This window comes from Rattus norvegicus, chromosome 12 (assembly GCF_036323735.1).
Source record: "Rattus norvegicus strain BN/NHsdMcwi chromosome 12, GRCr8, whole genome shotgun sequence".
NCBI classification, from domain to species: Eukaryota; Metazoa; Chordata; class Mammalia; order Rodentia; family Muridae; genus Rattus; species Rattus norvegicus.
Genome location: NC_086030.1, coordinates 29,753,243 through 29,780,733, shown reverse-complemented (window position 1 = coordinate 29,780,733; position 27,491 = coordinate 29,753,243). Strand labels below are relative to the sequence as shown.

Here is a 27,491-nt window from a genome sequence, read left to right as displayed (position 1 = left end):
AATGTGAGTGCGGTGAAACACAAAGCTGTCATTTCTTGCTCTACACCACAGAAAATAACTGTTGCCTAGAAGAACTACCTGAGCCCGGCAAAAATATCACCAACGTACGTCTGTGCATCCCCCTCAAGATGGGGGCCAAGAACAAAACTCAGGTCTTCTAGAGGAGCAATACATACTCTCTTAACTTATAAGCCACCTTATTTCATTTTTTTAAATGGAAATGTGCCTACCAAAACAATTTTCTCTAGATCCAGGATGGTAAACCAAACCCAATACTCCCTCTTCAACTAACTTAATCTAATTATATACAGTATGCAAAAAAAGTGGGGGTGGGAATGGCTCTACCCTGGTTCACAGGTAAAGGCAAGCTTGCTTTGCTGCCGTTTAATTTTTTTTTTCTTTCCCTGAAGCATGAAAAATAGACAAACTGTAGCCTTCTGAGTTGGTTTTTACTTCATAATAAGCAAGCCTTTTTGCTTCAAAATGGGCTGGGGAGTGAGGGCAGAGCATTAGTTAACAGAGCCATTTAACCTAGAAAAATACCACTTTTAAACTCTCTCTTGAAGGGAAAGCTCCCTATAGAATGGAGGAACATATACCTTCCGAGGGACTGCAGGAATTCAAGTCCAACCTCCTTGGTTATTGGACGGCTAAGTGGCTGCCCAAGGTCACCATGGAATTTAATTACAGTGGCAAGTCAGACTGTTTTCCAGTTTAGTTACTGCCTGCAATGTCCAGAAACTAGTTCTGCCCGTGTAGCAATAGATACCAAATATATCAAAGAAAACGCCATCAGTTAGTGCCTAACTACAGAACTCCCAACAGGCGCAGTCAATGGGAGCAGCCATGTTTTTACGGCATTCCAAAGGCATTACCAGATACGAGGAAGGGGAACTATAAAGGCTAATGCATGTGTTATAGAGCGTTGCACACGAACGAATGTGTATTTCATGATATAGAATTCTTTATTTCCTTCCAAAAAAAAGAACAACTGATTTTTTTTTTCAGGGCTGAAGGTGGAAACCAGAGCCCTGTGCCAACAGCAAGCTTGGTACCAGTGAGCTATTCCTCCAGTTCCTGTAACTTAAATCTTGATGTAAATCATATGTAAGCACTGAAGAGGAAAAAAAATATCAATAATACGACCTCATTCCCTAACTATATTTCCCATAAAATGTGATTTTTGTTTGCTGAATTTGCCTAAAGAGAGCTTTCAAACTCCAATGCCTTGTCCACTGACGTAACAAGGACAACCGCCCTGCCCTCAAGCAGAACACACAGATGCGGACTGTGTGCTGGAATAAGAATATTCTATCACTCTCTATTCTAGCTTTATTCCGCCGCTTTGACAAATTATCATGACCAAAAGCAACTTAGGGAAGTACAGAATTTATTTCATCCCTTGTCCTCGTTACAGCCCACCAAGGGAAATCAGGGTAGGACATCAAGGCCGAGACCTGAAGACAGACCTGCTTAGAATTCCACACAGTATTACCTTTGACCAGAGAAGCTCATTCACAGCCCATGAAACCAGAGAGGCATGCTACAATCTGGTTTGCTCAGACTCATTCATTCTAGGACCACGTACTTAGGAAACAGTACCACCTACAGTGTACTGGGCCCTCCAATCCCAAGAAACAATCCAAGCAATCCCCCCACAGACATGATCACAGGCCAGAATGATGTGGAAAATCTCTCCACGGAGACTCCCTTCGCAGGTGGCTTAGGCTATGTCAGGCTAACAATTGCACTAACCACTGGGCCACCTTCCAGCAGGGAAAGACTGGACTCCTGCTATATGCATAAAATGTTTCTTGGAGGGTCTAATGTGACAGTAGTTTGTCATATAAACTACAACACTGAACTGGGACAAGGCTAAGTCTGACTGCACACATCTTCACGCCTAGCACTTGGAAGGCAGAGGCAGGTGGATCTATGACAGTAAAGCCAGCCTGGTCTACACAGATAATGTTTCTTCCTTTGCTCTCTTTTGGCTCTATGCATATCTGAGAACTTCGTTGCTAACTTCGAGATTACATTTCTGCCCCCTGCACTGGATAGCCAGCTTCTGTATGTGTGCGTATACGTGTATGTGTATATACGTGTATGTGTGTATACGTACCCACAATATACTATTAGATATACAAACACCATTATACTATAAAATATGAGGCAGCCAGGTCATCCTTTTACATGTAAATAACCGACTGTCATTTTGGGGGGCGGGGAGGGAGAAGATGTAAGTCTACCACAATTTCATACAGGAAACGATGCTACCTCAATGTTAAATCTAATTATCATTGGCTAATGTCGGTCCTTCTGTTTCGTCCGTATTACTACTCTTTCTACTGGCCATTATTTCTTAAGCCCAAGTTCTGAGCAATGTGAATACCTACTCCATCAAAGAGTGAAAGGGATAGTATTTTGAGATCAGGTAAGTTTGGGAAATGTGGGTTAAAACGTGTCATTTGAACACACATCTTGAAGCATGAGAATATCAAAGCAAATTTCCAAGAAGGGACTAGCAGAGTGATCTTTCTGTCCCCCACCAAAACGTTTTAGTTCCCTTCTTCTAAGGAAGGTGACGAACACTTACTTTCTGAGAGACTTATTCGTGTTGATGGCATTTTTAACAATGGACAAAAAATGAGAGATCTAAGTGGTACATCTGTAACTATTAAGCAAGGCTGACAAGGAGGTTGACTCTTACATTTTGACAACCAACACTTTTCCATAACTACACTACTTAAGAGGGACAAAGCCCTTTCACTCACAGGGCTTTATCCCTTGGAAGGAAAGAAAGCCCCGCCTCCAGCTGGGAAGATAAAGAAGTCTTTCTGGTCTCCCTGAGGCTCTGAAACACTGTTTCTTTTACAGACCTTTAGCACCTGGTGGAGATCTGTAAATAAACCGCTTAGCAGTTTGCTCACGGGAGTCAGGAGGCATTTTCCAAATTCCCACACATACCAATCAAAACAGTAGTAAAACTCCATGCCCCGTTATTTGATGACATGGAAAAACTGTTATATAAACAATCCAGGACCTGGAAGGTAAGTACCTTAGGAATCGTTCGTTTATAATAAACCCCTGAAGCTCCTGAGAAGAGAGCAAGTCCTGGAGAAGTCAAGCTTTAAGACCAAGCTAATACGGTAAACCCAGGAATTGACATAAAGATTAAGAATCACAGACGGTCACCCTGTCTACAGCTACACAAATCACAAGCAACTATAGATGCTTCTGACCATCTACCACCCAGGCTTCTTCAAGCCGTCTCACATCTCTTCCTGACTTAGTGATGAGAGGAGTTCTGTTATCAAGTAATTCTGTAAACAGGTCATAATGCAGCTTTCTCCTCATGCACGGCCGACCTCCCTGGGACAAGAGAAGCACAGCAGAACAGACAAGGCAAAGGGAGCCGAAAGAAGGCTTGAGGTGCCACGTGCCATATCACCAGGTTTCCAGCTGGCAGAACATCACATGATACAGTGTTTTATACAGAGATCAGACAGAAGAGCTAAGTCTTCAGCTAAGATTCCAGCATGAAAAGGCGTATTCCAGCAAGCTTTAAATCCTAGGTTCTACCCAAAGTTCTTTCCCTTTACTCTCTTCAAGGACCCTAGACCAGTGACTAGTCCTTTCCTACCGGTAAAATAAAAGGTTGGTGGAGGTCCTATGAACACCCTGAAAGCTTTCACGTTCTGCGATTTTGTTGAACGCATGCCACCAGCAAGGAACTTTCCACCAATGAGCCTGTGTCCTTTCTCCTGGGATAAAACCACTTTGGCTGCTGTCTGAAGTGCAGATCGGCTAGACTTGTATCAGGTACTGAATGCTACAGGACATAAAATACGTAAGGGCTCTCTAGGCAGATTTTATCACACTTCCCTATTGTTTAACGTATAGGAAAGAGCATTAGTATGAAATATTATGGAACCTACAAGTGCAATACCCCATGTTTTTCCAACTACCATGGTGTCTACGCTCCAGAACTTATGCTTTAATAAAACCCTGCCATAATTCGCTAAGAAAGGGAGAAAGGCTAAAAGACGTGTGAAAAATTAAAACACAGAACCGTTAAAACTACTCGTGAACTCCCCCCCCCCCCGTCCTCTGCGTTTACCCTAAATATACTCTTGAAACTTGAAGCGGCACTAGCACACTGAAATGTCCCAAACAGAAACAGTATTTAGAAGCCAGCCTCTGGAGGAAAGTGGACACATCTGCACCCTACTGTCAATCAAAAGGAGAGAGGAGACAGGCGGCAGCACCTGGGCCTTCCTGGTGGCCTCTGTGTTGCCTGCCTTAGCTCAGCCCCTGCTTCCTGGGCTGGGGAAGCCTTGAGTTAAATCTTCAGACTGGAAGTCAATTCACTATATTCCCACATGCACATGGCAATGCTACCTGGAGCCAACCAAAGCCTCCACTGACAGAAAAACAAGCTAGATGGGTGAAAATACTGTAGGAAGGGAAGGGATAGATGAGAAATGAGCTTAAAGCGTGTTGAACTGTAACAAAAACTGAGGCTATTTCCATACAAACACAAAGGGGGAAGAGAGACATCAGGGAACTGCTGCCTATGAAATGAGAAGTTCTTTTGTGCTCTAGAATGTACTCGCAAGGAAAACACACTCTCCCCTTTCTACACAAGAATCTCCCAAACAAAATTCGTTGATAAAGACCAGCTCAACATCTGCTGGGAATAATTAATCTGCTCTAGAGCAGGATGTCACTTGATCTGTCTGAACTCCAATTTCCTTAGCTCCGAAAAGGCTATCGGTGGGTGGACCCTACTTGACCAGGAAGACCTTCTCTCTCTCTCTCTCTCATTCAGAAGCACAGCCTGTGCTACCCATTCATTCAGCCACGCACGAGTACCTGCTTCCGGTCTGAATATACATGAACGTTCTGACACGGCAAACAGAACAGATAAAACAGCCGCACATCAGACTTCTAGACAAGCGTTTTAGCAGGTAAAGGGAATTATAGAACAAAGTGGGGACTCTAAAAGCGGCTCAGGCAGGTGTGTGCCAGCCTCTCTCTCGGGCTACCCTTGATGAAAACATCAGTTCGCCTTGTGCCTACAGGTACTGGTTTTCCCACCTCAAGAAAGCCCAGACATTCCTTTATTCATACAGTAGGCAAAAACTACACTTCTTGCTTTCATCCCAGTGTATTTCTTGAAGTTGATCCATATTCATTTGAAAAGCTACATTTCTGAATCATTCCTGGAGAAACACACACACACACACACACACACACACACACACACACACATAGGCGCTTTTCTCTTTAAAGAGTAGTTACTTGGGCTGGGGCGGGGCGGGGATCTAACTCAACCCCATGCAGGAAGTCTTAGGATCCATCTCCAGTCAGAGGCAAAAGGGGGCATGGTGGTGCACACCAGAAATCTCTGCACTTGGGAAGTAGAAGGCAGTGGGGACAGCAGGAGTACAAGGTCATTCCCAGTCACAGAGTGAATTCAAGGCCAGTGTGGGCTACAAAGCAAGACCCTGTCTCAGACGGAAAGGGCGGGGGAGGGGAGGGTCCTGGGGTCGGGTAGCTACAAGGCTCTCATACGCAGCTACAGAAGGTAGAAAGTGATTTTTTTTTTTTTTTGGTTCTTTTTTTTCCGGAGCTGGGGATCGAACCCAGGGCCTTGCGCTTCCTAGGCAAGCGCTCTACCACTGAGCTAAATCCCCAACCCCGTAGAAAGTGATTTTAATCTGGCAGTATACATCAAAACTTTTCAAAATAAGCTCTAGCCAGATAATTTAATATCTACGAATTTGTGGTATAGCCGCTAAAGGCGCTTTAAGCCGCCAAGCCTGATAACCTGAAATAATGTGACTTCGGTCACTTTTCAAAGCTCTCCTATGCGGTTTAAAACGGCACGAGGCATTTTTAAATGCTGTGCTTGGTGTAAGGGAAAGAAAAGAGGGTCATCCCTACCAAAGGAGAGCCCTCTGTCCTCCAAAGATGAATGTAAATGCTCTGGCCCTCTCTGCCACTATAACCAGTACAATTAGCGTCAAAACAAAGGCACTTCAAGAGGGGCCTGCGCGCACTGTACGGACTGGAGTCTAATTGAGCTATTTGTAAATTAACCACCTAAGGTCAAAATGGGGGTGGGGGTGGGGCCATCTCTTTTACAGTGCAACCTGAAGCTGATCCTAAGAGGAAGCAAGAAGAACTCTCCAGCAGCAGCACAAACGTTTGGTTTTGTAGAAACACAGCGACAGAGACTTTTCAAGGCATTGCTGATTCAGGACAGATTTCCCTGCCAAGGCCTGATTTGTTAGCATCCCCTCCTCCTTCTAGTTTAAGTACCTCCTCTGGCAGAGAGCGCGACACATTTCCATTCTCTCTCCTCTTAATCCACAAGACTTCCGAGATGAACAAATGAGGACCAAGTGTCTTAAGACAAAAACACTGAGCTAAAACCAGGGACGTTAATCCACGATGTCCTCCAGTACTAGATAGAGGGCTAGAGAATTAAACTCTCATTCCAGTACAACTGACCCCCACCATCTATACCTCCTCCCCCTATTTCTACCTCCAAAATCTTCTTACTGTAACGAGACGTGATTGATCTAGTGTGATTCTGTTTAACTAGAGAGTCTGTCACTAGTCTCACATATACGTTCAGCTATCCCGAAACACCTTTTCGGATTCTTAAAAATGAACACGCTATTTAAGGTCTTGCTTATTATTCAACTTCTCCTTTTAGTAAGTATTTCGGGTGGCACTGTGCCACACTTGTGTAGAGGTCAAAGGACACCTGGAGGGAATTGTCCTACGTAGATTCTGGAAATCGGAAATCAGACTCTCAGGTGGCTGGGCTTAGCAACCTATGCCTTTATCCACTGAGCCATCTTGTCAGCCCAAAGGTTTTATTTTTAAGTAAAAAGATTTGCAAAGGCCCCTGTATACGAAACATGACTGTGTCACCACGGGTATCCCGTAAGCGACGTCCAACAAAAAAAAATTTGTATGTTCCAAATATCTGAACTGAGTTCCCATTTTGAGCTGCAGATCCATAAGCACACTGCAAGGAAAATGGGGAAATGCTGCCGGTAATTCACCTGAACTCAGAGAGAGCAATCAAAGGAGACCCGGAAGACCAAACAAGGGTAGCCCTTTAAACACAAGTGCCTTAGAGTCTCCATTGCTGTGAGGATCAGCATGCTCAGAAGCAACTCAAAGAGAAAAGAATTCATTTCATTTACATTTACGTCGTCGTATTACAGTCTATCACAAGAGGAAGTCGGGACAGGAATTCAAGGCAGAAAAATGTAGGCAGAAATCATCGAGAAACACTATTTACTGCCTTGTTCCCCCTGGACTGCTCAACCTGTTTGGGGGTTTTTTGTTTGTTTGTTTTTCTTTTTCTTTTTGATAAAAGTATTTGTTTTGTTTTTATTTTTATTGGATATTGTATGTATTTACATTTCAAATGTTATCCCCTTTCCCAGTTTCCCATCCGGAACCCCCCTATCCCATCCCTCCTCCCCCTGCTTCTATGAGGGTGCTCCCCCTCCCAACCACCCACTCCCACCTCACCAACCTGGCATTCCCCTACACTGGGGAATCGAGCCTTCACAACAGCCAAGGGCCTCTCCTATTGATGCCAGACAAGGCCATCCTCTGTTACATATGTGGCTGGAGTCATGGGTCCCTCCATATGTACTCTTTGGTTGGTGGCTTAGTTAGTCCCTGGGAGCTCTGGCGGGGGGCGGGGGGAGGTCTGGTTGGTTGATATTGTTGTTCTTCCTATGGGATTGCAAAACCCTTCAGCTCCTTCAGTCCTTTCTCTAACTCCTCCACTGGGGTCCCCGTGTTCAGTCCAATGGTTGATAGGAGCAGCCGCCTCTATATTTGTCAGGCTCTAGCAAAGCCTCTCAGGAGACAGTTATAACAGGCTCCTTCTTGGCGTCTGCAATAGTGTCTAGGTTTGATGTCTATATATGGGATGGATCCCCAGGTGGGGCAGTCTCTGGATGGCCTTTCCTTCAGTATCTGCTCCACACTTTGTCCCCATATTTCTTTTAGACAGGAGTCATTCTGGGTTAAAATTTCGGAGAGTGGCCCCATCCCCAACTGGGGGCCTTGCCTAGCCTCTGGATAATGGTCTCTATAGGTTCTCCCTCCCCTTTGTAGGGCATTTCAGTTACTCTCATCCCTGTTGGGTCCTGGGAACCTCTTGCTTTCCTGGCATCTGGGACTTGCTGGTGGCTATCCCCAGTTCCCCATGCCCCATTGCTACACACCTCTGTTCAAATTCCTGACCCTCTATATATCATCCCTGTCTCCTCTCATACCTGATCTTGACTCCCCTTTCTCCCTCCCCCTCCTCTCTTCCCCTCAATTCCCTCCCACCCTCTACCTCCTTTGAGTATTTTCATCCATCTTCTGAGAAGGACTAAAGCTCATTCAACCCAAGACTACCTGCCCTGGACAGGCACTGGTCCAAATGGTCTGCGCCCTCCACATCAATCATCTATCAAGACAATATTCACCAAGACTTGCCTTCAGGCCAATCTTATGGAGGCATTTTCTCTATTAAGATTTCCTCTTCCCAGGTATGTAGAGGTTTGAGTCATGGTGGCAAAACCCAACCAGTTTAAAAAGAAAGAGATAAATTTACAAGAAGCAGCGCTGAACTTTTAACTGCCTACAGATCACTCAAAACATTCTCCCCTGAAAAGCCATCCATGTATGCACTCTCTTTGGGATAGAGAGTAACCAGCAGCCTCTATTGGCGATGTTATTTGCCCCAATAACAGTAACCTAGCAGCATACTCAGTGGGTTTGATTGGAATTGGAAGTCTAGACCCTGAGACAGCACTACTGGAAAACTATGCTCTTTTCACTGCACCAAACTGTGTCCCCAACAGGCATAAAAGAGCCAAGCTGGGTCTCATCGCTCCCTTAAATCAATTCTGTAAATACTCAGATTGCCAGTGTGCATCACTTTAAACAAAGGCAAAGACAATCCAGCTTGGTGAGCTGTCCCATTTACTGAGGTTACCTAAAGGACTGTGGTAATCGAAAGGTAACTACAGTACGGAGAAGCCTCCTCCTGGACAACTTCTGAGAGCCAACCACAGAAGTATGCCATGAGGGACTCATGAAAGAAAAACTATATGTTCCACTGTAGAGTGCTACCACAGGATGGGCAGGTCAGGAAAAGCTGCCCCACGGGCTGGAATCTCCATGGGCAACTTAACAGAAAACTACACTCCTGAAGATTCATACACACACACAGACAACATGGCTGACCCAGGAAAAGCCACAAAACTCAAGAAATCCCCTTGAACGAAACAGAAAGTGTAAGCAAGTGAGGTTCTAAATGGCCTGCCCTCAGCCTGACCTACTCTTTACTATTTACCTTCTACACAAACCGCTGGGGGCAAACAGTCTTGGTGAGTACCAAAGGGAATGTTTAACAGGCCTGATCCCTTGAAGGTCTACTGTCTCATTAAAGGCATACAATACTCCCGAAACATTAATACAATTGATAAAACGGTTTTGGATTAGGACTGATTAAAGCTGACATCTATGTAATTAGCAGATGTGTAATCTATGAACACATCTTCTGCAAGATCTCCTTCCTTTAAAAGAGGAGGAAAAATAGCAGGCAACCAGAAACTCCTGAAAGAAAAAGCTCCCTGATGTTAACGTTTCTAGTCTTTGGTTTTAATATGACACCGCGAACTCAAGCTTCGAAAAGTAAAACTAAATGGACTACAGACTAAAGTCCATAGATTTTTCTAAAAATAAATTTATGATATAAATTTAAAATATAGGTTACAAATTAAATTCCATAGACTTTTATAAGTTCAAAATAAGTGGATCGGACATTTGGGCCTCTAAACAGATATGGCAAGATCTCGGTAATAATGTAAACTTCTAATTCCCAACCAGCTCCAAGTTATTACGTTTCAAAAGATGAAAGATTGTACCTATTAATAACGCTTAAATCGGCCAGTCAGTGGTGATGCACTCCTTAATCCCAGCACTCAGGAGGCAAGAGGCAGGCAGATCTCTGTGGGCTCAAGGCCAGACTGGTCTACAGAGACTTCTAGGACAATCAGGGCTACACAGAGAAACCCTATCTCGGGGGGAAAAAATCTATACATTCAAATACTTTCACGTCTTCCAAACTTACTGGGACAATCTTTAGTGTCAACCCTACTAGGTTTAGAATCACAAATACCACCAAGCATGTGTGCGAGGCTATCCCTCACCCTGAATGCAAGAGGCACCGTTCTACGGGCTACGTTCTCACACTGAATAGAAATGGAAACAGGAGACAGGCAGCAGAGCATCCGTTACTCCCCATTTCCCACTTCCCTGCTGCACCCAGACACCAGCAAACGGTCGCCCATTCCCGCTGCTGTACCTCCTGCCACCCCCTCCTGGATGGAGTGTATCCTCAAACTGCCCTTCCTTCCCTGGGTAGCTTCTTGTCTGCTATTTGATCACACAGCTAGAAAAGTAACTATACACCTAGGCAGTGCTCAATTGTAGCAACAACTATTAACCCTACCATAGTTAGAGAATTTTTATTCCCCAAAGAAAACATTCATTCTCTAGGAGCATCACAGAGAGGGGAAGAGGGCTTTAAGTGAAACTCAAGTGCCCATTGGCCTCCACATGCATGCAGAAGCACATACATGCGCACAAAATAAGCAAGAACAATAATATATGTATATATATGTATTTTATGTATATGTATGTATTTTATGTATATGTATGTATATATGTATGTATATATATGTATTTTATATATATATGTATGTATATATGTATGTATATATGTATGTGTATATATATGTATGCATATATATGTATGTATGTGTATATATGTGTGTATATGTGTGTGTGTGTGTGTGTGTGTGTGTGTGTGTGTGTGTATCAGGCTCCAGCTTTACTAAGGGAATCCTTGGTAACAAATAAAGATGGACTTCCCCAATCCTCCATTCTGTCCTATGATGAATGGTGTTCTTTGAGGATTTGGGGAGATAAGGAAGAACAGCAGAAGTACAGCTGGCAAAGTTATTTTGGAATTAAGTAATTCAACAGACATGCTGGGGCTGGAATGCAACAAAAATAAGACAATTAGTCTTTATGTCTATCCATGGAGTGAAAACTATTATCCACAATTTGGCTAATTATACACCGCACGAAAGCCCGAGTGAACCTTACCTACGCCGACCTGCTTAAGCAGTCCCTCCATCAGGCTGACCGCTGGGCTGCCTCGTGACAGGCAGCCCTGCAGCATTTGATCCGATGCAATTCTCCAAGCAGGTGCTTTACTCCGACCGTAACCCCACTGTTAAACTGTATTTCCTTCTCTTCAAAGTATGCTAAGTGGGTCAGAAAACAGACGCAACCCTCAAACTGCTATGGGCTCTCAGAAGGTCAAAAGGCATGCTAAGTGGCAACAGAAACACATTTCCTTGAACAGCTGTGCGTGCTGGAGACCTTGTTTCTTAACCTTTTATGGGTCGCTGACCCCTAAGAGAATCTGATGAAAGCTAGAAAAACCTGCATACACAAACCGTCTTCCCGGGAAGCCTGGAAGGCTTGTGAATCCTTTAAAAACCAACGCCGAGTTAAAGACGGCTCAGCCTGCCTGTGAACCCCCCATGGGGCACGGGTCGTTCTCATATCATTTCTTCAGCCAGTTACTAAATGACCATTGCATGATGGGCAACCAATTCTAATCAACTCAATCCTAAAATTAGAGGCGCTCCTTAGAACAGACTTCTGGGTGTCACTACCAAGAGACTTCTATTTAGTAAAGTCATGAGTTGTATCCAAGAATCTAATTATGTGTGTTCCTCTATGAGCATATATGTATTCATGGAGAGGCCAAAGGTCAACATGCAGTATCTTCCTCAATAGCTCTTCACACACCATAGTTCTTCATTTTTTTTTTTTTTAAAGACAGGATGTTTCACTGAGCCTGGAACTAACGCACCAGTTTGGACAGACTAGCTGGCCTGTCCAGCGAGCCCTAGGAATCCACTCCAGCACCGGAATTAACAGCCATACAGACACCCTGCCTTTTACATGGGCTCTGATGGACCTAACTTAGGTCTCCATTCTTGTTCCACTGAGCCCATCTTCCCACTTCCTCACCCCAACTTTTTTTATCAAGTTTCCTCAAGATTAGAACAAAACCCAAGATTAACGGAGAGGACGAAAAACTCCACAACTCCTCTCCTGACGTGCTGCCGAGAGAGGAAATAACGCGTCCAAGCCGCTCCAACAGAAGCTGGTAGAGTGATCTATCTCACCGGCTCTCATGTGGGCTGGAGAGATCGCTGAGTACTGGAGTTTACAGTTCCGAGAGTAAAGCGAGACTTGTCCACGCGTTTCCATAGTTTGCCGGTTTTATCTCCCCCCCCCCCGAAAGGTCATGATGAGTATAAGCAGACATCTACAGCAAGGGGCTTAGCAGAGCAGCCTGTGAGACGTCTACGCTGTCAGAAACTCAGCTTCACAACTTCCTGACGGCCACTCGACCCAGACTCCATCACCAAACAGGAATGGATACATATTCTTAACCCAAAAGAAATTCTGGACCTGAATGAAATGTTTCATCATAATAAAGTCATGCTCTCACTGTACAAGGTTCTCACGTGGTGCATTCAGGAGGCAGAGGCAGGAGGACATATGTAAGTTCCCAGGCCTGCCAGGTGTAAAACAGAGCAGGTTCTCAAGTCCACACAGGAATGAATACACAGTGAGACAGTCTTGGGGGTGGGAATGCTCCTATCAGGAGGCACTATCATACGACACTCCAAGAGTACAAAAGTGCGCCCTCTTTACCAGACCTTTATGAGACTAGGCCTAACCTGCCCAATTAGTGCATCTTTCTCACACAGCTGAAATATTTAGAATTCTGCTCCCCCAGCCAGGGATCATGTGTTACATCCCTGACACTTGTAATCCCACAAGGCTGACACAAGAGGTTCAGATGAGCACAGAAATCAGAGGCTAGCCTAAGCACATAAAGAGACTTGGGTTAAAAACAAACTAACAGAACCACATTTTCTTGTTTCTCTTCTATTCCTATTTTCTGCAACTAAGGCTCGTTCCTTCTTTTCGTACCTCCCTTCTCTTACTTTCTCTCGCCCCTCTTCCTTCCTATAGTAAAAGGGTTTTCACTCAAAACTTAACTCACATCAGCTTCCCCTTACACTACTTCTTCCTCTCCTCACAGACACACAGAGCTGATTGTATGCAGTTAAACGAAATAGGATATACAGTGCAAGTAAGAACTGGGGCTCGGGGTTGGGGATTTAGCTCAGTGGTAGAGCGCTTGCCTAGCAAACACAAGGCCCTGGGTTCGATCCCCAGCTCCGAAAAAAAAAAAAGAAAAGAAAAGAAAAGAAAAGAAAAGAAAAGAAAAGAAAAGAAAAGAAAAGAACTGGGGCTCTTGGCTGAGCACAGTAGTGGCCACCTGCAATCCCATCACTGGAGAGGTAGAGACAGGATGACCAAGAATTCAAATCCAGTTTGACCTCAGCTAGATGAGGCCTTGCCTCAAACAGACAAAGTCAGAAAGCTCAGGCCTTTGATCTACCCTGCCACTGACCTCAAGATCTTCCAGGCAACTCAGAGCTGTGACGATTCACAACAAGTGCTCAAGAAATGTGCATTACTGTTCTTCTCAAGTGCTTATAAACCCAGTTGTCAGTGACCTGGTAGCTACCTTAAAATAAACAAGCCCCACTACTGCTAGAAACCGGAGAAAAACGACTTCTCACATATGGGGGTAATTGCATTTCTTTTCTTCTTACTAAGACTTAAAAATAGAATTTACAATGTTTAAAAAGTTCTTTTCCCTCACCAGTCTAATTTACCCTCAAGAAACTCAGACTCCAGGCACACGTCGATGAACGCGATAACCAGCAGCAGACAAACCTCTTCCCGCAACCACAGAATGTGCATAAACAGTGTTCTTGCTCCGAAAGACTACTCTGAGGAAGGCACGCACCCCCTTTGCAATCGACTGGCAATGGCTACAGCAGCACACGCCACTGTAGGCATTATAAATTAAGTGATTCCACCATAGGATGTCATGAAGCTCCAGAAGCGGGCTCAGCGGCTAAAATGAATGTTAGTCTTGGGTCCGAGCACCTATCTTGGGGGAGAGGAGGCTCACCACCTCCTCTAACTCTGGTTCCAGGGGACCCTTTTCTGTCCCCTTCATCACACAGAGGCAGGGGTGGGGATGGGGGGGAACCTTTTTTTTTCCCTAGTATCAGAAACAAGTCTCTAACCCTCCACACCCAGTCAAACACTGTCTCCCGTAAGGGAGAATTCTGCTGCATTATCTCTCAAAAATGAACAACCAATTACACGTTTGCTGCATGCTATACACTGCCATAGCAGTTTAATACGTCATTAGCCCTCACAGGCCTAAGAAAAGTGGGCTACTGTTTTATACTCGGGGAAACAAAGACTTTAACACGTCGCACAGCCAACAAGTGGCAAAGCTGGGGAATGTCACAGCGACCTCCAAAAGCAGAATTTTTCTTCATCACAACACTCACCCCACAGTCTCACCATGCGGTCCTAATTAACCTGGTACTGAATCATCCTCTGGAGAACCACCATGCCCAACTCTACCTTCATACTCCCCAGCCGCCCCTCCCTGCAGAGACAGCCAGCGCTTAGGACTATCACTCCCTACATTCTACTAGCGGTTACTAAAACTACTGGCTGGCAAAGCTGCTCTTCAAACGCAGTTCCTTTGAGGACGCCAAGTCCTTCCTAGAGTTAAGGCTGATGGCCCAAGAAAATAACGAATGAATTAGTTTAAGTGTGCTGGGAACACGGCTGTCAGTATCAGGACCTGAGTTTAGATCTCCAGAACACGAGTTAAGAAGCCAAGCAGCAACGCTGTGTGCTATGCATCCTTACAACCCTACTGGGAGGAAGCAGGGGCAGGCAAGGTCCTGGAACTCAGTGGCGAGGCAGACTAACGGAATGGGTGTGCTTAAGGTATAATGAGAGGCTCTGTCTCAAAAGATAAGGCAGATATGATAAAGACAGCATCAACCTCCTTGCCCCACTTTGGCACATACACTTATACACAGAGACCACGCAGGCACGCAGGCGCTCACGCGCGCGCGCACACACACACACACACAGAGGGGGAGGGGGAGGGGAGGGGGAGGGGAGGGGGAGGGGAGGGGAGAGGAAGTGGAGGGGAGGGGAGAGGAAGGGGAGGGGAGGGGAGGGGGAGAGGGAGAATATGGAGCATCTTACCCTGCAGAGGGACCTGACAAGAGTTTTATTAAGTGCGCTTGTTCTCTGTGTACCTCAGGCTGTCCTCCAACTCCCAACGCACACCAGACTCTTTACACTTCTTATATTGCTCTTTAACGCCAACCTGCACCTGGGTGGAGAGTAGCGCTTTGCTTCTGTTTATTTCCTAAGCAAAATTAATCTTATTTTCTCTGCTCAAGCAACATATTTCGTTAATTACTAATTCAACAGACCAAAGGAAAATAGGCTATTCGGCTGTCAGATCACACAAGGCCTTTTTAATACTTCAGTCTTGTGGAAATTTTTAAGCAGAATTTTTTTTTTAAAGATCCCATTTCTATTTTAATGACTTAAAAAAAAAAGAAACTGCTCTTATGGGGGGGAAAGAGCATATAAAAGGTAATAAACATTTAATGATCCAATAATTGGTTATATCAGAGCAATCGCTGTTCAGTAATTAACTTCTCTTTGGGCCTGTTCAGTTGGTATTTCCAGCACCTTTGATAGGCCTACGATTGCCCATATTATTTATATAATAAGCTAAAACCTGGTGGAGGAGCAGCAAGGTTTCCAGTCATCCAGGCGTATCTCGGTGCCTTTCCTGAGTGGCCTCATTTAAATAGGCGAGTCATTCACAAACCCAATCGCAACCAGCCCTCGTCACAGAAAGAAAAAAAAAAAAAAAAAAAAAGACATGCCTGCCAAACTGTGTGGGCCGTGGACATACAGCCACGAGGAAGGGTTGAAAGGAAACACAACTGAAAATTAGAGCTTAAGAGATAGCATAGGAAAAAAAATAATTAAATCACACCGCCAAGGAAAGAATACAGTGAACAGCTGGTATGTTGTTACGATGCAAAATTACAATTAAGCTCAGGTTAATGTCATTTCCAACTAATTACCCACAGTCAGTTGGAAGAGACACGCACTGAGAGATTCTCTTTACTACTGCGGCAGTCCTCCTGGGGCCGCCGTCCTCACAGCCACAAGGATCCCAGGATTCTGTTTTTCAGGTCATCAAAAGGGTCCCCCGCCCCCGTCCTCTTGAGTAGGGGATGTTAGGAGTGACTAAGATCTCAACACCTCCCTTGCTCACACTTCCATACAAGTTGCTTCCTTAACACCAAAATAATGTGACTAAAGCATCCTTCCCACCACACTAATGCTCTCCTTCATCCTCTCTTTCCCCCTCCCCCACTTACCACTCTGCCCCAGTATGACGCCCCGCCCGCCCCGCTCTAATATCCTGGAGAATTTTGCTCACTTCACACTCGACATGTAAATCCGTCCTTAAGGCTGACATACTTAGTGGCCAGCATGTGAAGAATTACAGGAACGCTCTGTAAATTATTCTTTTTTTTTTTTTTTAATCTAACACTACAACCAGCCGTCAACTAAAACCAGGGAAGAACTGGGAAGCATAGCTCACTGTATCATGTGCAAAACCCGGGTTCAATCCCTAGCACACTTAGAAAAACTCTTCCAAGAAGAGGGGGGGGGGAATCTTTCTGTCACATTTATGAAGGTCTCTCTTGATTCTGCCTCTCGAATGGAATCTATAAACAGGCACCAGTATGGCCACAGTGGTCTCCGCGCCTGACGACCACACTTCCAGGAAGGCACAGCACTTCCGGGTCAGAAGCACCCCTTTTCCTTTATTAGAGAAGACAAACCAACATGAGAGGTGTTCCTCAGCCTGACTGGGCTAAGAGGTGAAGGGAAAGACAAAGGTCTGGCAACCCCAAAGCAAGAATCTTCTAAATTACTCCACCTCTCCAGTCATCTCCACACCTTGGACTTGGCCTCAGAGCCTGAGAACAGCAGGAAAGGCCACGCCTGTCCCACACGTGCCTGAAAGCGGACAACTTCAGGCAATCTATCCACCTTCACGTTGGAGAGAAAAGAATGGGGACTGGGGTACAGGTAGTAGTTGCTCTGATACTAATGGACAAGTAGCTAAGTGCCCGGTGCTATAACCAGTTCCAGTTCCTTTGTGCACACAGGAATATTTATTTGATCAATGGACTACAACAAAAACAAGCCTCCAGTGTGCTTCTGGGAAGACAGAGGGCCACTCTGGATAGGGGTGATCGGGGGAGCGTCTCCTGTTTAGCGAACAGTGGCCATTACCACATTAGGGGTAGAGTAGAGAGGAAGAGCTGGTAATACTGACAAGACTTCACACGCCTGCCAGCAAGTCCCATGTCACCACAGCCAGCCGCTGCAGCCAGTCCTCTCCCTGAATTTGCACACTGCTCAAGTGCATCCTTTAAGTCCTGATTCCTTTACAGAAAGCATCCCTCTCCCAAGAAATCAAACAAGCAAGCGGATTTAAATAACACCCACAACTGCTTCCTCTGAGGACCCAGTGACTCTTCAGCTGTGGGGAGGAAAAAACAAACTGGGAAGGAAATCCAAGCAAATGCCATTACCTTTGGCTTTAAGTGCTCCAAGTGGGATTGAAAGAAGGAGATTACTCGGGGACAGACGGAGAAGAAGAAGAAATCCTTTCATTCTCGTTAGTCAGGAATCTACCTTTCATCGTGTAGCAGATAAAGACACTTGACTGATGAGACATGTTTACTAAGTTACCCAGGCAGCAAAGATAAGATTCATTTACTTAATAGAGCCACAGCTGCCGTGGCTGGCCGTCTGTCTTTACATATTTCTCAAAGCTATTATGTGGATATTTTCGGTGAATTAGATTTCTAAAAGGACAAATCATAGAGTAAAAATTTGATATATGCTCTGAGCGTTAACAGACAAGTCACTGTCAGGATCAAATTGAAGGCGGGAGAAAAACATAAACCACAGAAACTTTCTATCACCCGAACCCACAAGAGTGATTAAGTACCAAGTACAGAAAAGGAAATGTCTCTTGTCATCCGTGCTTTATTGTGCTTTACTGCATTATCAGTGTTTAAATATAGTCCTGGGTTCTTGGAAGGTGAGGAGCGGAAGAGAAAATCTGAGGAGTATAGTAAATATCCAAGATGCTTTTGAAGTGTGTGTGTGTGTGTGTGTGTGTGTGTGTGTCTGTGTGTGTGTCTGTGTGTGTGTGTCTGTGTGTGTGTGTCTGTGTCTGTGTGTGTCTTTGTGTGTCTGTGTGTGTCTGTGTCTGTGTGTGTCTGTGTGTGTCTGTGTCTGTGTGTGTCTGTGTGTCTTTGTGTGTCTGTGTCTGTGTCTGTGTGTGTCTGTGTCTGTGTCTGTGTGTGTCTGTGTGTGTCTTTGTGTGTCTGTGTGTGTCTGTGTGTGTGTGTCTGTCTGTCTGTCTGGAGGAGTGGGCCTGTGCAAGCCTGAGTAAAGGACAGAGATAAGAGCATGGGGTATCACACACACCTGCTTTACCACACACCTGAGGAAGACAGTCCAAAATCAACTTCTACACACGCTCGTAAGCAATCATGCACACCACACACACAAAAGTCACTTTAAAGCACTACCATTACCACTGTCCAAAGAAACACTCAAAATTATCTTCTACAGTAATGGTTACAGAACAAATAATGACTCCTCTGTACAAAGGCTCACTAGGAAAGGAGTCGAGAGAAGCAAGAGCATCTGACTACGGTGAGGGAGGTCCTGGGACACCTGTATACTTAATGTGCCGGGGTACAGACTCCTTTGAGGATCACGGCACAAAGCAAAACTGTGAGTTGCAACAGTGTGGAAACCATCCCATCCAGATTCTCCATGCCCCAAATGGGAAAAAGGGCGCAAAACGGTGTGGGAAAGTTTTACAGCATCTTCAACAACTGAAAGGGTATTCTCCCGCCGACACAAAATGCCCGGCTACGGCTTTCAGGCAATATTTGTCTCACAATTACATCTACCCTAAAAGGAAGCTGCTAAGTTATAATCACTATGTAACTCCTGCAGGAACCCCCTCCTGCAAATTTAAGAATAGAAACTGTGAAATCACATTACTTGTCTGTGGCCACATGGGATTCTGGGTCATTGGCAAAATCCTGAGCATGTGCTCCCCCACAACATAGCCTGGAAGCCTGTTCCCGTTTTCATTATCATACCGCGTGGTGGAGGGTTCTGATTTCCAGACTGGCGACAAAACTCAGGAAGAAACCGGCGGTTCTTTCTAATCCGAGGCAAAACTCAAGTAAGCGGGAGTTCCCAGGAAGGCCCCCGGGTAGAGTTAAGTCCAAACCAACACTCTCCCTTTCAGATTCAGACTCTTTGGTTTAGATAACCACGCTCACTACCCTGAAATGGGAAGCAGCGTGGCAAACTGGATTTTGCTCTCAGGCAGACCTAGGCTGCTAGGATTCAAAGGCAGAAAGAGCCCTACCCCGGGGCCTTTTATCTGATAACACAATCGCTAAACCAGGGTAATTTGTTTTACAATACCAAAGCACTTGTTTTTAAACAAAACATTAGCCCACAAAAGAGGTCAGGACAAAAGGAATCAAAGGGGGAAAAAAAACCAAACAAACAAAAACAAAAACAAACAAACCAGCTGAGAATGTGGGCACTCTAAAACACCCCAGAAATGAGGATGGTTCTCCCCTCTTTTCAGTCTTCGTAGACTGACAACCTCTAACTGGAGCTTGCAAATGGCTGCCAGGGTATTCTTTTTCATTTAAACTAGTTGCACCCTAATGGAGGTTCAAGTGAAACATAAAATTGGAATCACTGTGGTGAGCCCATGCAAAATTCAATCCTGAGGTGAGTCCTTTATTTCACCTAAATACCTTTTACCTGCTTTTTAAAAATCCTATTAAAGGCGAGGAAAGACACCTCGGGAGATCAAAACACCGAATTTCTAGCACCTCTCCTTCCCTGTGTCAGAGAAAAAGGGGAGGTGGGGGGAGGGAGCACTATTTTAATCTAGGGCATCCACAAGGGTACAAGTGACACAAATTAGGTTTATAAAATTAAGCTTTGGTTATAAGTCTGAAATATTTTTAAATGGCAGTAGCCCAGCCCAGTGGGAAACGCGGTGGCCTATATATTAGGAGGACTGGCCTCTGCAGCTCTGCCCTACCCCCACCAGTAACTCACGAGGTCATCCATAACCATTAGAGAGCATAATTTTCTAGACAAGTTTCCCTTTCAACAATACAGCATCGCAGTGCCAAGCTGAAGGGTGTTACCACCTTTAAACCTAGGGAGTGCGGGTAAAGCTTTGGTTGTTGGTTTTAATCAGGACAAAACCTTTTAAGGCTTTGCTTCATTTAAATTCCATTATACAGCGTAAACATTCCAATCAGGCTCTGTAGCCAAAATGTATGGACTCCGGCATCAACGTGCTGGGCACTTTTTGGCTTAGGTGTAAATTTTGCAGACCGACTTGTTTCTCTTCCCATACACATGAATTCAGTGTAAGGACGACATGGGTTGAAATCTCCACTTAAGAGTGATACCTGGTCCTCAGCAAATGCCCAACCAATTCTAGTTACTGTTATTAGCATAGGTACATCTACTCTGGGCCGAGGCCAAAGAGGAAAGACAGCCCAGTGCTTTCATGTGCTATTCCTCATGAGCAAAGGGGGAAACAGACATTTATTTCTAAATGTGAACTCTGGTGCAATCCTCTCTTCCATGAATCCCAAGACTCCTTTCCCTTATTCCCAAGCCTGTTGATTCAGGTGTTAGTACAACTACTGGACTCTGTCCAGCTGCATACACAGTCCCTTAGGATTCACAGATTTCTAAACCCACTGGGAAAGCCTAAACTAGAAAAACAGAAAGTGTTCATCCCTTTAAATCAGCCTTCCCAACTCTATGACACTTTAGTACAGTTCCTTCCGTCCCTTCGTGTTATTTCGTTGCTGCTTCACAACTGTAATTTTGCTACTGTTAACAAATTGTAATGTAAATATCTCCTATGTGGGGTATCTGATATGGGACCCCATAAGGGTTGCAGCCCACAGGCTAAGAACCACTGCTTTAAATCATGAAAACAAGTGGGTTTGCACCCTCTCTTTTACCACATCCTGAATTCAAAAGCTGCTTCAGGAATCCAAAAGCTGATAAAAAAAAAAACAACAATGCATTTTTGCATTTCTATTAAAGTTCGTCTTTCCTGTTTGGCCAACGAGAGCCATGTCCAAAGCTGGGGAGATGGTTCTAATGGTAAAGTGCCCGCCTTGCAAGCATGGGGACCCGAGTTCGATCTCCAGAACCCACATTTTAAAAAACTGTGCAGGGGTTGGGGATTTAGCTCAGTGGTAGAGCGCTTGCCTAGCAAGCTCAAGGCCCTGGGTTTGGTCCCCAGCTCTGGAAAAAAAAAGAAAAAAAAAAAAAAAAACTGTGCATACTTGTGATCCCAGTACTGGGGAGGTGGAAACAAATGGGAAGATCTGAAAAAGGATAGCTGATGTTGACCTCTGACCTACACACAGACACACACGCACCACCAGCAGCAGCAGTAGCTGCAGCAAAGCCACCATGTCTGAATGAATCCAGAAAGAAAATTCTATCAGTTGCTATCTATTCCTTACTTTCTGCTTTCTTCCCATCATCCACTAGACTGAAGCATCACCTTACGGGCATCCCTCTGCTCAGCCTTGCAGAGGCATTCATTCATCGGTACCCCATTTCCCTGGCTGTTTGTAGAAGGCTGGAACAGAGGTAAGCATCCCTTCTCATTAAGTCTTCCCAATGAAAATAACCTAATAGCCTTGCCCGGAGGAGAGAGCCCAACAAACTTTCACTCTCTGTGCTCCTCTGCCTCAAATCTCCTGAGCATGCAGGTGGATTCTGAAATTGTACTGTGCAAATGTCATTATTTCTTCAGCATTTTCCCTCAGCCTGGACCTTAACTGTCATGACAACATAAAATTCAACCAGTTCCAGAAGTCCTTGCAAGCTCTACGGCCCCATGCTTAGCTTCTTTTGAAGAAAACTCCACTGAAATTATTTGTAATAAAAACCCTCAGAATATCCCCACGTCCCATTACATCTATGAGTTTCGATTTGATTTAAAAAAAAAAAAAAAAAAGACTCCAATCTGCGGTTCTACCTCCTCCTGACTTGGCAGCTCTCAAACGGACCCTGAAAACTGGACGAAGACCACAGAGCCCATCACTGCTGGATCCCTAAGACATCTGCGACAGACTTGGTACGCCTTTATCCTGCCATGTCCCACATCACATCCGTCTTCCTAGCCTCTGACACGGAGGCTCTTACGCAATAAATAACTCATCCCCAAGGCTAGAGAGATGGCTTGATGTAAAAGGCTGGCCACGGAGGCTTGAGGACCTGAGTTCTGATCCCCTGGTCCTGTTTAAAAGCTGAATGCGTGTGCACGCACACAGTGCAAGTGTCTAGAATCCCAGCCCTACTACCAGGAGATGGAAAGCCAGAGACGGGACAATCCCAGAAGTTCACAGGCCACCTACCCTGGCTTACATAGCAGAAAACAAAACAAAAAAAAAAAAAAAAAAAAAAAAAAAAGACCCAGGTGTCTTCCACAAGGTAGAAGGTGGAGAATGACAGGAAGGTTGTCCTTTGACCCCTACATGTGGTGATCCTCGCCACCCCCTCTCTCACTCACTCCTCTTAATAAGAAAGACGTAGAGTTCAGATCCATTTGAGGCCAAGCACTATATACATATGGCCTTCTCTCTTACTATTTAGTCTGTGTCTCTGTCGCTGTGTGTGTGTGTGTGTGTGTGTGTGTGTGCCTGTGTCTGTGTGTCTCTGTGCCTGTGTGTCTCTCTCCCTATCTCTCTCTGTCTCTTTCTCTGTTCCCCAGCCTCTCTCTTCCTCTCCTGCCCCTCCCTTTCTCCTTTGACTCTCATCTAAGTGACCCCAAATGAAATCATCCCAACGCTAACCCAGCTTTGTGCTCACACTCAGGAAAACGGAGGCTGAGCGAGTATCCTAGAAAAATAACTCCACACGAGACATGAACAACTGGGGGCAGGGGGAAGCACTCCTGAGGCACCATCCTGCTCGTAATTGGAGCAAAGCTATAGAAATACACTCAGGAAAAAAGTGAGCAGGATCTACCTTTCAAATCTGTCACCCAGTCTAGCACTGAGCTGACCCAAAGAAGAGCCAAGGATACAAAGCAGGTGACCTATCCTCTGACACTGTAATCTAATCCTTAAAGGAAAGACGACTGAGTTTTTTTTGCAGGCCATGTTTTCTAATGCTGCTGCTGCTCTCGGCATGCTATGGGGGCACTTCTTGGAAAATGGAGGTAACGACAAAGCCCGTCGTTAGGAAAGCAATTATATGCAGTAGTAAGCATTTTACAACGGCCATATGGACTGTGTTTCAACAACATAATTTCCAGTCGGGACAAGCATACATACTTCTCTCTGTCCCTAATCCCAGGTACAACATACCAAATGAAATTAACGTGTACCTGAAATATGGGTGGCAGATGTGGGAATCCGACATAGAGTTATACAATGTCCACCTATGATCAGAGAATACCCACTGCCCTAAGACAGTGACACCCATCTCTACCGGCCATCTTCAGTCTCCTTAATTGGACACATCCCCAAGAGTCTAAGCAGGGCACAACGAGAAGCAAAGGAATCCACACTTTTAAATCTGAATCAGACTAGCGGTAGGACAGAATTTGCGGTTTGCGCAGACACAGAATCAAAGGGTATGAAAACTTCTTTAAACCCTGGACCTAAAGGTGTGGCTCCCATTATACCATATTTTACCAGTAGTTAAATTTCAGAAGGTATGGGTTGGCTCAGGTATTCCTTGCAATTACAATGTCTAAGGAAGGAATTCCACTGTTTCCCCAATTTTAGAGATAAAAAGAGATAAATGCTTACTGAGGAAGCGGGAGAGGGTGGGTAAGACAGCCGGCTGGGAACAGGACTGAAGAAACAGCTTCTTCTTATCAAAGAGAAATACTCTTCTGAAAACTCAGGTCCCAGGAGAATAATGAGGCGAGGATGTCTTTGAACTCTACCTGTCCCTAACCTGATGGTCCTTAACCGGGTGTGAACCCTTTAATCCTAGAAAATGAACCATGTGGAAGCGCTTCCGAGCCCAGGGGAGCTGAGGAAGGGGACTCTGGATACTGCGCCTTACTTTAAAGGCAGTTGGGATTTCCATAAGAATCAATCTAACAGCCAGAGCCATTAGCATACTCTGTGTAGTATAAACAAACCTCAAGTGGGTGGAGAGAGAACAATTTGAAAATGCGCTCGGAATAAAGGAAGGAAACAATGGCAAGGAAATAATGGACTCTGTCACCAGGTATCTTCCAGAAATAGACACCAAGAAAAGCAAGAGCTATTTAGTACGCTCTTTTCACCAGGGAAGAATGGAGTGCCTGTAGTTTAAAAATAAATAAATAAAATAAAATAAAACCTAGCACCAGTAATAAGATCTCTTTTATTGTGGACTATCTTCTCAAGAGGAGTAAGTGCCACTTCCTACAGTAGTTTAAGAGCGGACAAAATAGCATAGGCATCTGTTAGTAAAATAAGTTTATGTGCACGGGGAACCTAGGACAGGCTGCCGGTTCCTTCTCGGATCTCACTGGTCTGTTAAAGTGACAGAAGATACAATGGCTTAGTCGCACCGCAGCCGCTCCAGCCTCCAGAGCCTGACCTCTTGCGTTTGGGAAGGCTTAAATATCTGCCTGTTCATGTTATTCAAGATAAGGCCAGATTTTCATGCACACAGAGAGGGAACTGCCCACCAACTAGACTCCAGGCAAACTATAATGAAGCTGTCTCAGTAAGACTGCTGCTACTGTGTTGTTTTCCAAGTTTGTCTAACACAGAATCCCTTGTACCGTGGGCTGGTCTTGAACTTGCTCTGTGGTTAAGGACGTCACAGTACTTCAACCCCCGGCTTCCAGCTCCAGAGTACTTGGGAGTACCATGTATATGATTATGCCAGTTTATGTGGATCCAAGCTAGGGCCTCTGCATGCCAGCCAAGTACTCAGTTCTCAAGTGAGCTACATCCCCAGCCCATAAGCTTCAGGGTTTAAAAGGAAAACAGGAGATGCTCAGTGACCCAGGGGTTTCCTAGCATCCAGCAGGCCCTGGATTCCACCATTAGCTCAGGAAGGGGGTGCGAGTGGTAAGGAAGGCAAGAAGACAGAAAGAAAACAACTTTCTGGAACAATTTGGTATGGTACTTGCCCAGCCCCCAGATCCTATTACTATAAATAGAAAATCCTTTACGACCAGGATAGTTTTCATCAGCAGCAAGAGAACCAAATGTGGTCTCTACCAGAGACCCATCTGAGGCGCTCAGAAAGAAGTCCATATTTTTTTTAAAAGAGTGGGAAGCGGGGCTGGGGATTTAGCTCAGTGGTAGAGCGCTTGCCTAGGAAGCGCAAGGCCCTGGGTTCGGTCCCCAGCTCTGGAAAAAAAAAAGAACCAAAAAAAAAAAAAAAAAAGAGTGGGAAGCCTAAGCCTTCAAGCCTGCCCCAAAGCGCTGCAGTGTTTGGTCCTGGATGAGCTGACCACCTCTCCAAGCTTTCCTTGCACCAACTGTCAAAGCAGACTCCATTCCGTTGTCCACAGCACCCTTCCAAGGCACAGTGAATGAGAAGCACAAAGCTGGCCCAGGGCAAGCGCCACAGAAGATCCTTTTTCAAACATGTCTTCTTTTCAGAGTTTTTGTTCTGTTTTTTTGTTTTTGTTTTGTTTTGTTTTGTTTTAAGAACTAGGTCAGCAACAAATAAGGGCTGCTGAACGCCTACTTTATAGATGACCGACTAGAGAAAGCCAACAACTGTAAGAGCTTTAAAATATCTCTTAAAGGATCTATGGAGGGAGAGTGCAGGGACTTAAGTCAGAGAATGCAGAGACGTGAAACATGACATTAAAAATAAAGGGAGAAAATGCTGGCTCGCTCTTTTTCCACGGTTCTAGTACTACATCCAGTGAGATACCCAGTAAGCCGTTACAGCACACAGAGCAGTCCGGGGTGGTGGGGGGCAAGGAGCACTTGAACCTTCCCAGTGGCTCCCAAAGGAAACACAAACCATGCCTTGTCATAGTTAACACTTCAAAGATTCCTTTAGACTAGGGCCCAAGATCGCAATCCATGAGAGCAGCATTTCAAAAAGGTGAAATGAAGGTTACCAAAGCTAAATGAATACACCTCTCTCGGACTTAATCCACGTCCCAATCTTCAGATTATCAGGAATATGGTGCCGCTATTATTATTATTATTATTATTATTATTATTATTATTATTATTATTATTATCATCATCTGTGATTCTGAATGTAGTTCACTTAAACTAGTCACCGTTTGAAACACAGACCAAAAGACAAGAAGCAGAGGGAAAGGCACTTGCTGTCAAGCTTGCTGACCTGAATTCCACCCCTAGGATGCACAGGGTGGAAAGAAAATGACTCCTGAAGTTTGTCCTCTTAACCTCTGTGTGTACAATCAAGCAAGGAGACAAATGGCCACACATAAATACATACACAATTCATATTATCAAGTTAGTGGTCAAGGGAGAGGATATCTGATGCTTTCAGGTACTACGTAAGGCAACTTTCAAACACGGGGAAATGACACACTGCAGGATTTCAAAAATCATTGTTTTCCTTGCACAGGAGGTCACCTAGAACAATCTGAGCCATCTCGGTGTTAGACTAATGAAACGTTTTAAATGAAACAACCAACTGTCTGACGGAGCAAGTTTCAACACTCAGGTGTGAAATCTCACCTCCCAGCACTCTGGCTGAATTATCCCCTTGCCTCTCGCCTGTAATTATCCTTTGTTCCCTCCCCCAGGTAGCTCTCAGCTACCACATATCCTCTGAGGCTCTCACATCTGGAAATAAAAACTCCCTCTGGGGGCCTCCTATGCTTTGGGAGAGAGAGGGAGAAGAAAAACAAGAGCTTCATGCTAGTGTAGACGATTTCTGAAAATGCCTTTATTGACACACGGGGTACAAAAAATAAATTGATATTATGAAACCCTCATGTCACTTCGCTTAAGGGTAATTTTTTCTTAATAGAGTAAAATTACATCACGGTTCTTCTAGAGGCCAGCTTCCTCCATCTCGACCAATCCCAAAAATTCAGTAAAGGATATTTTCTTTCAGTCGAGAGGGCATAATTAGACGTTTTGATTGGAGCGTTTTCCTTCCCTGTTTAACAAGATGTAACAGATGTCCTTGACTTTCCCAATAACAATACGGCCCTGCTGCTGGCACCCTTACAATTTTCAAGCTGAACTGTCATATAGAAAAATTACAGCTAGGGTGTCTCTGTACAATCCTGACTCTGAAGT

The 27,491-nt window shown here is 44.8% G+C and overlaps 1 protein-coding gene across 8 annotated transcripts in view; it reads right to left on the bottom strand.

Moving 5' to 3' along the window:
- Auts2 (activator of transcription and developmental regulator AUTS2) overlaps window positions 1-27,491 on the bottom strand; it is a 1,091,249-nt gene that overhangs the window by 1,049,653 nt on the left and 14,105 nt on the right.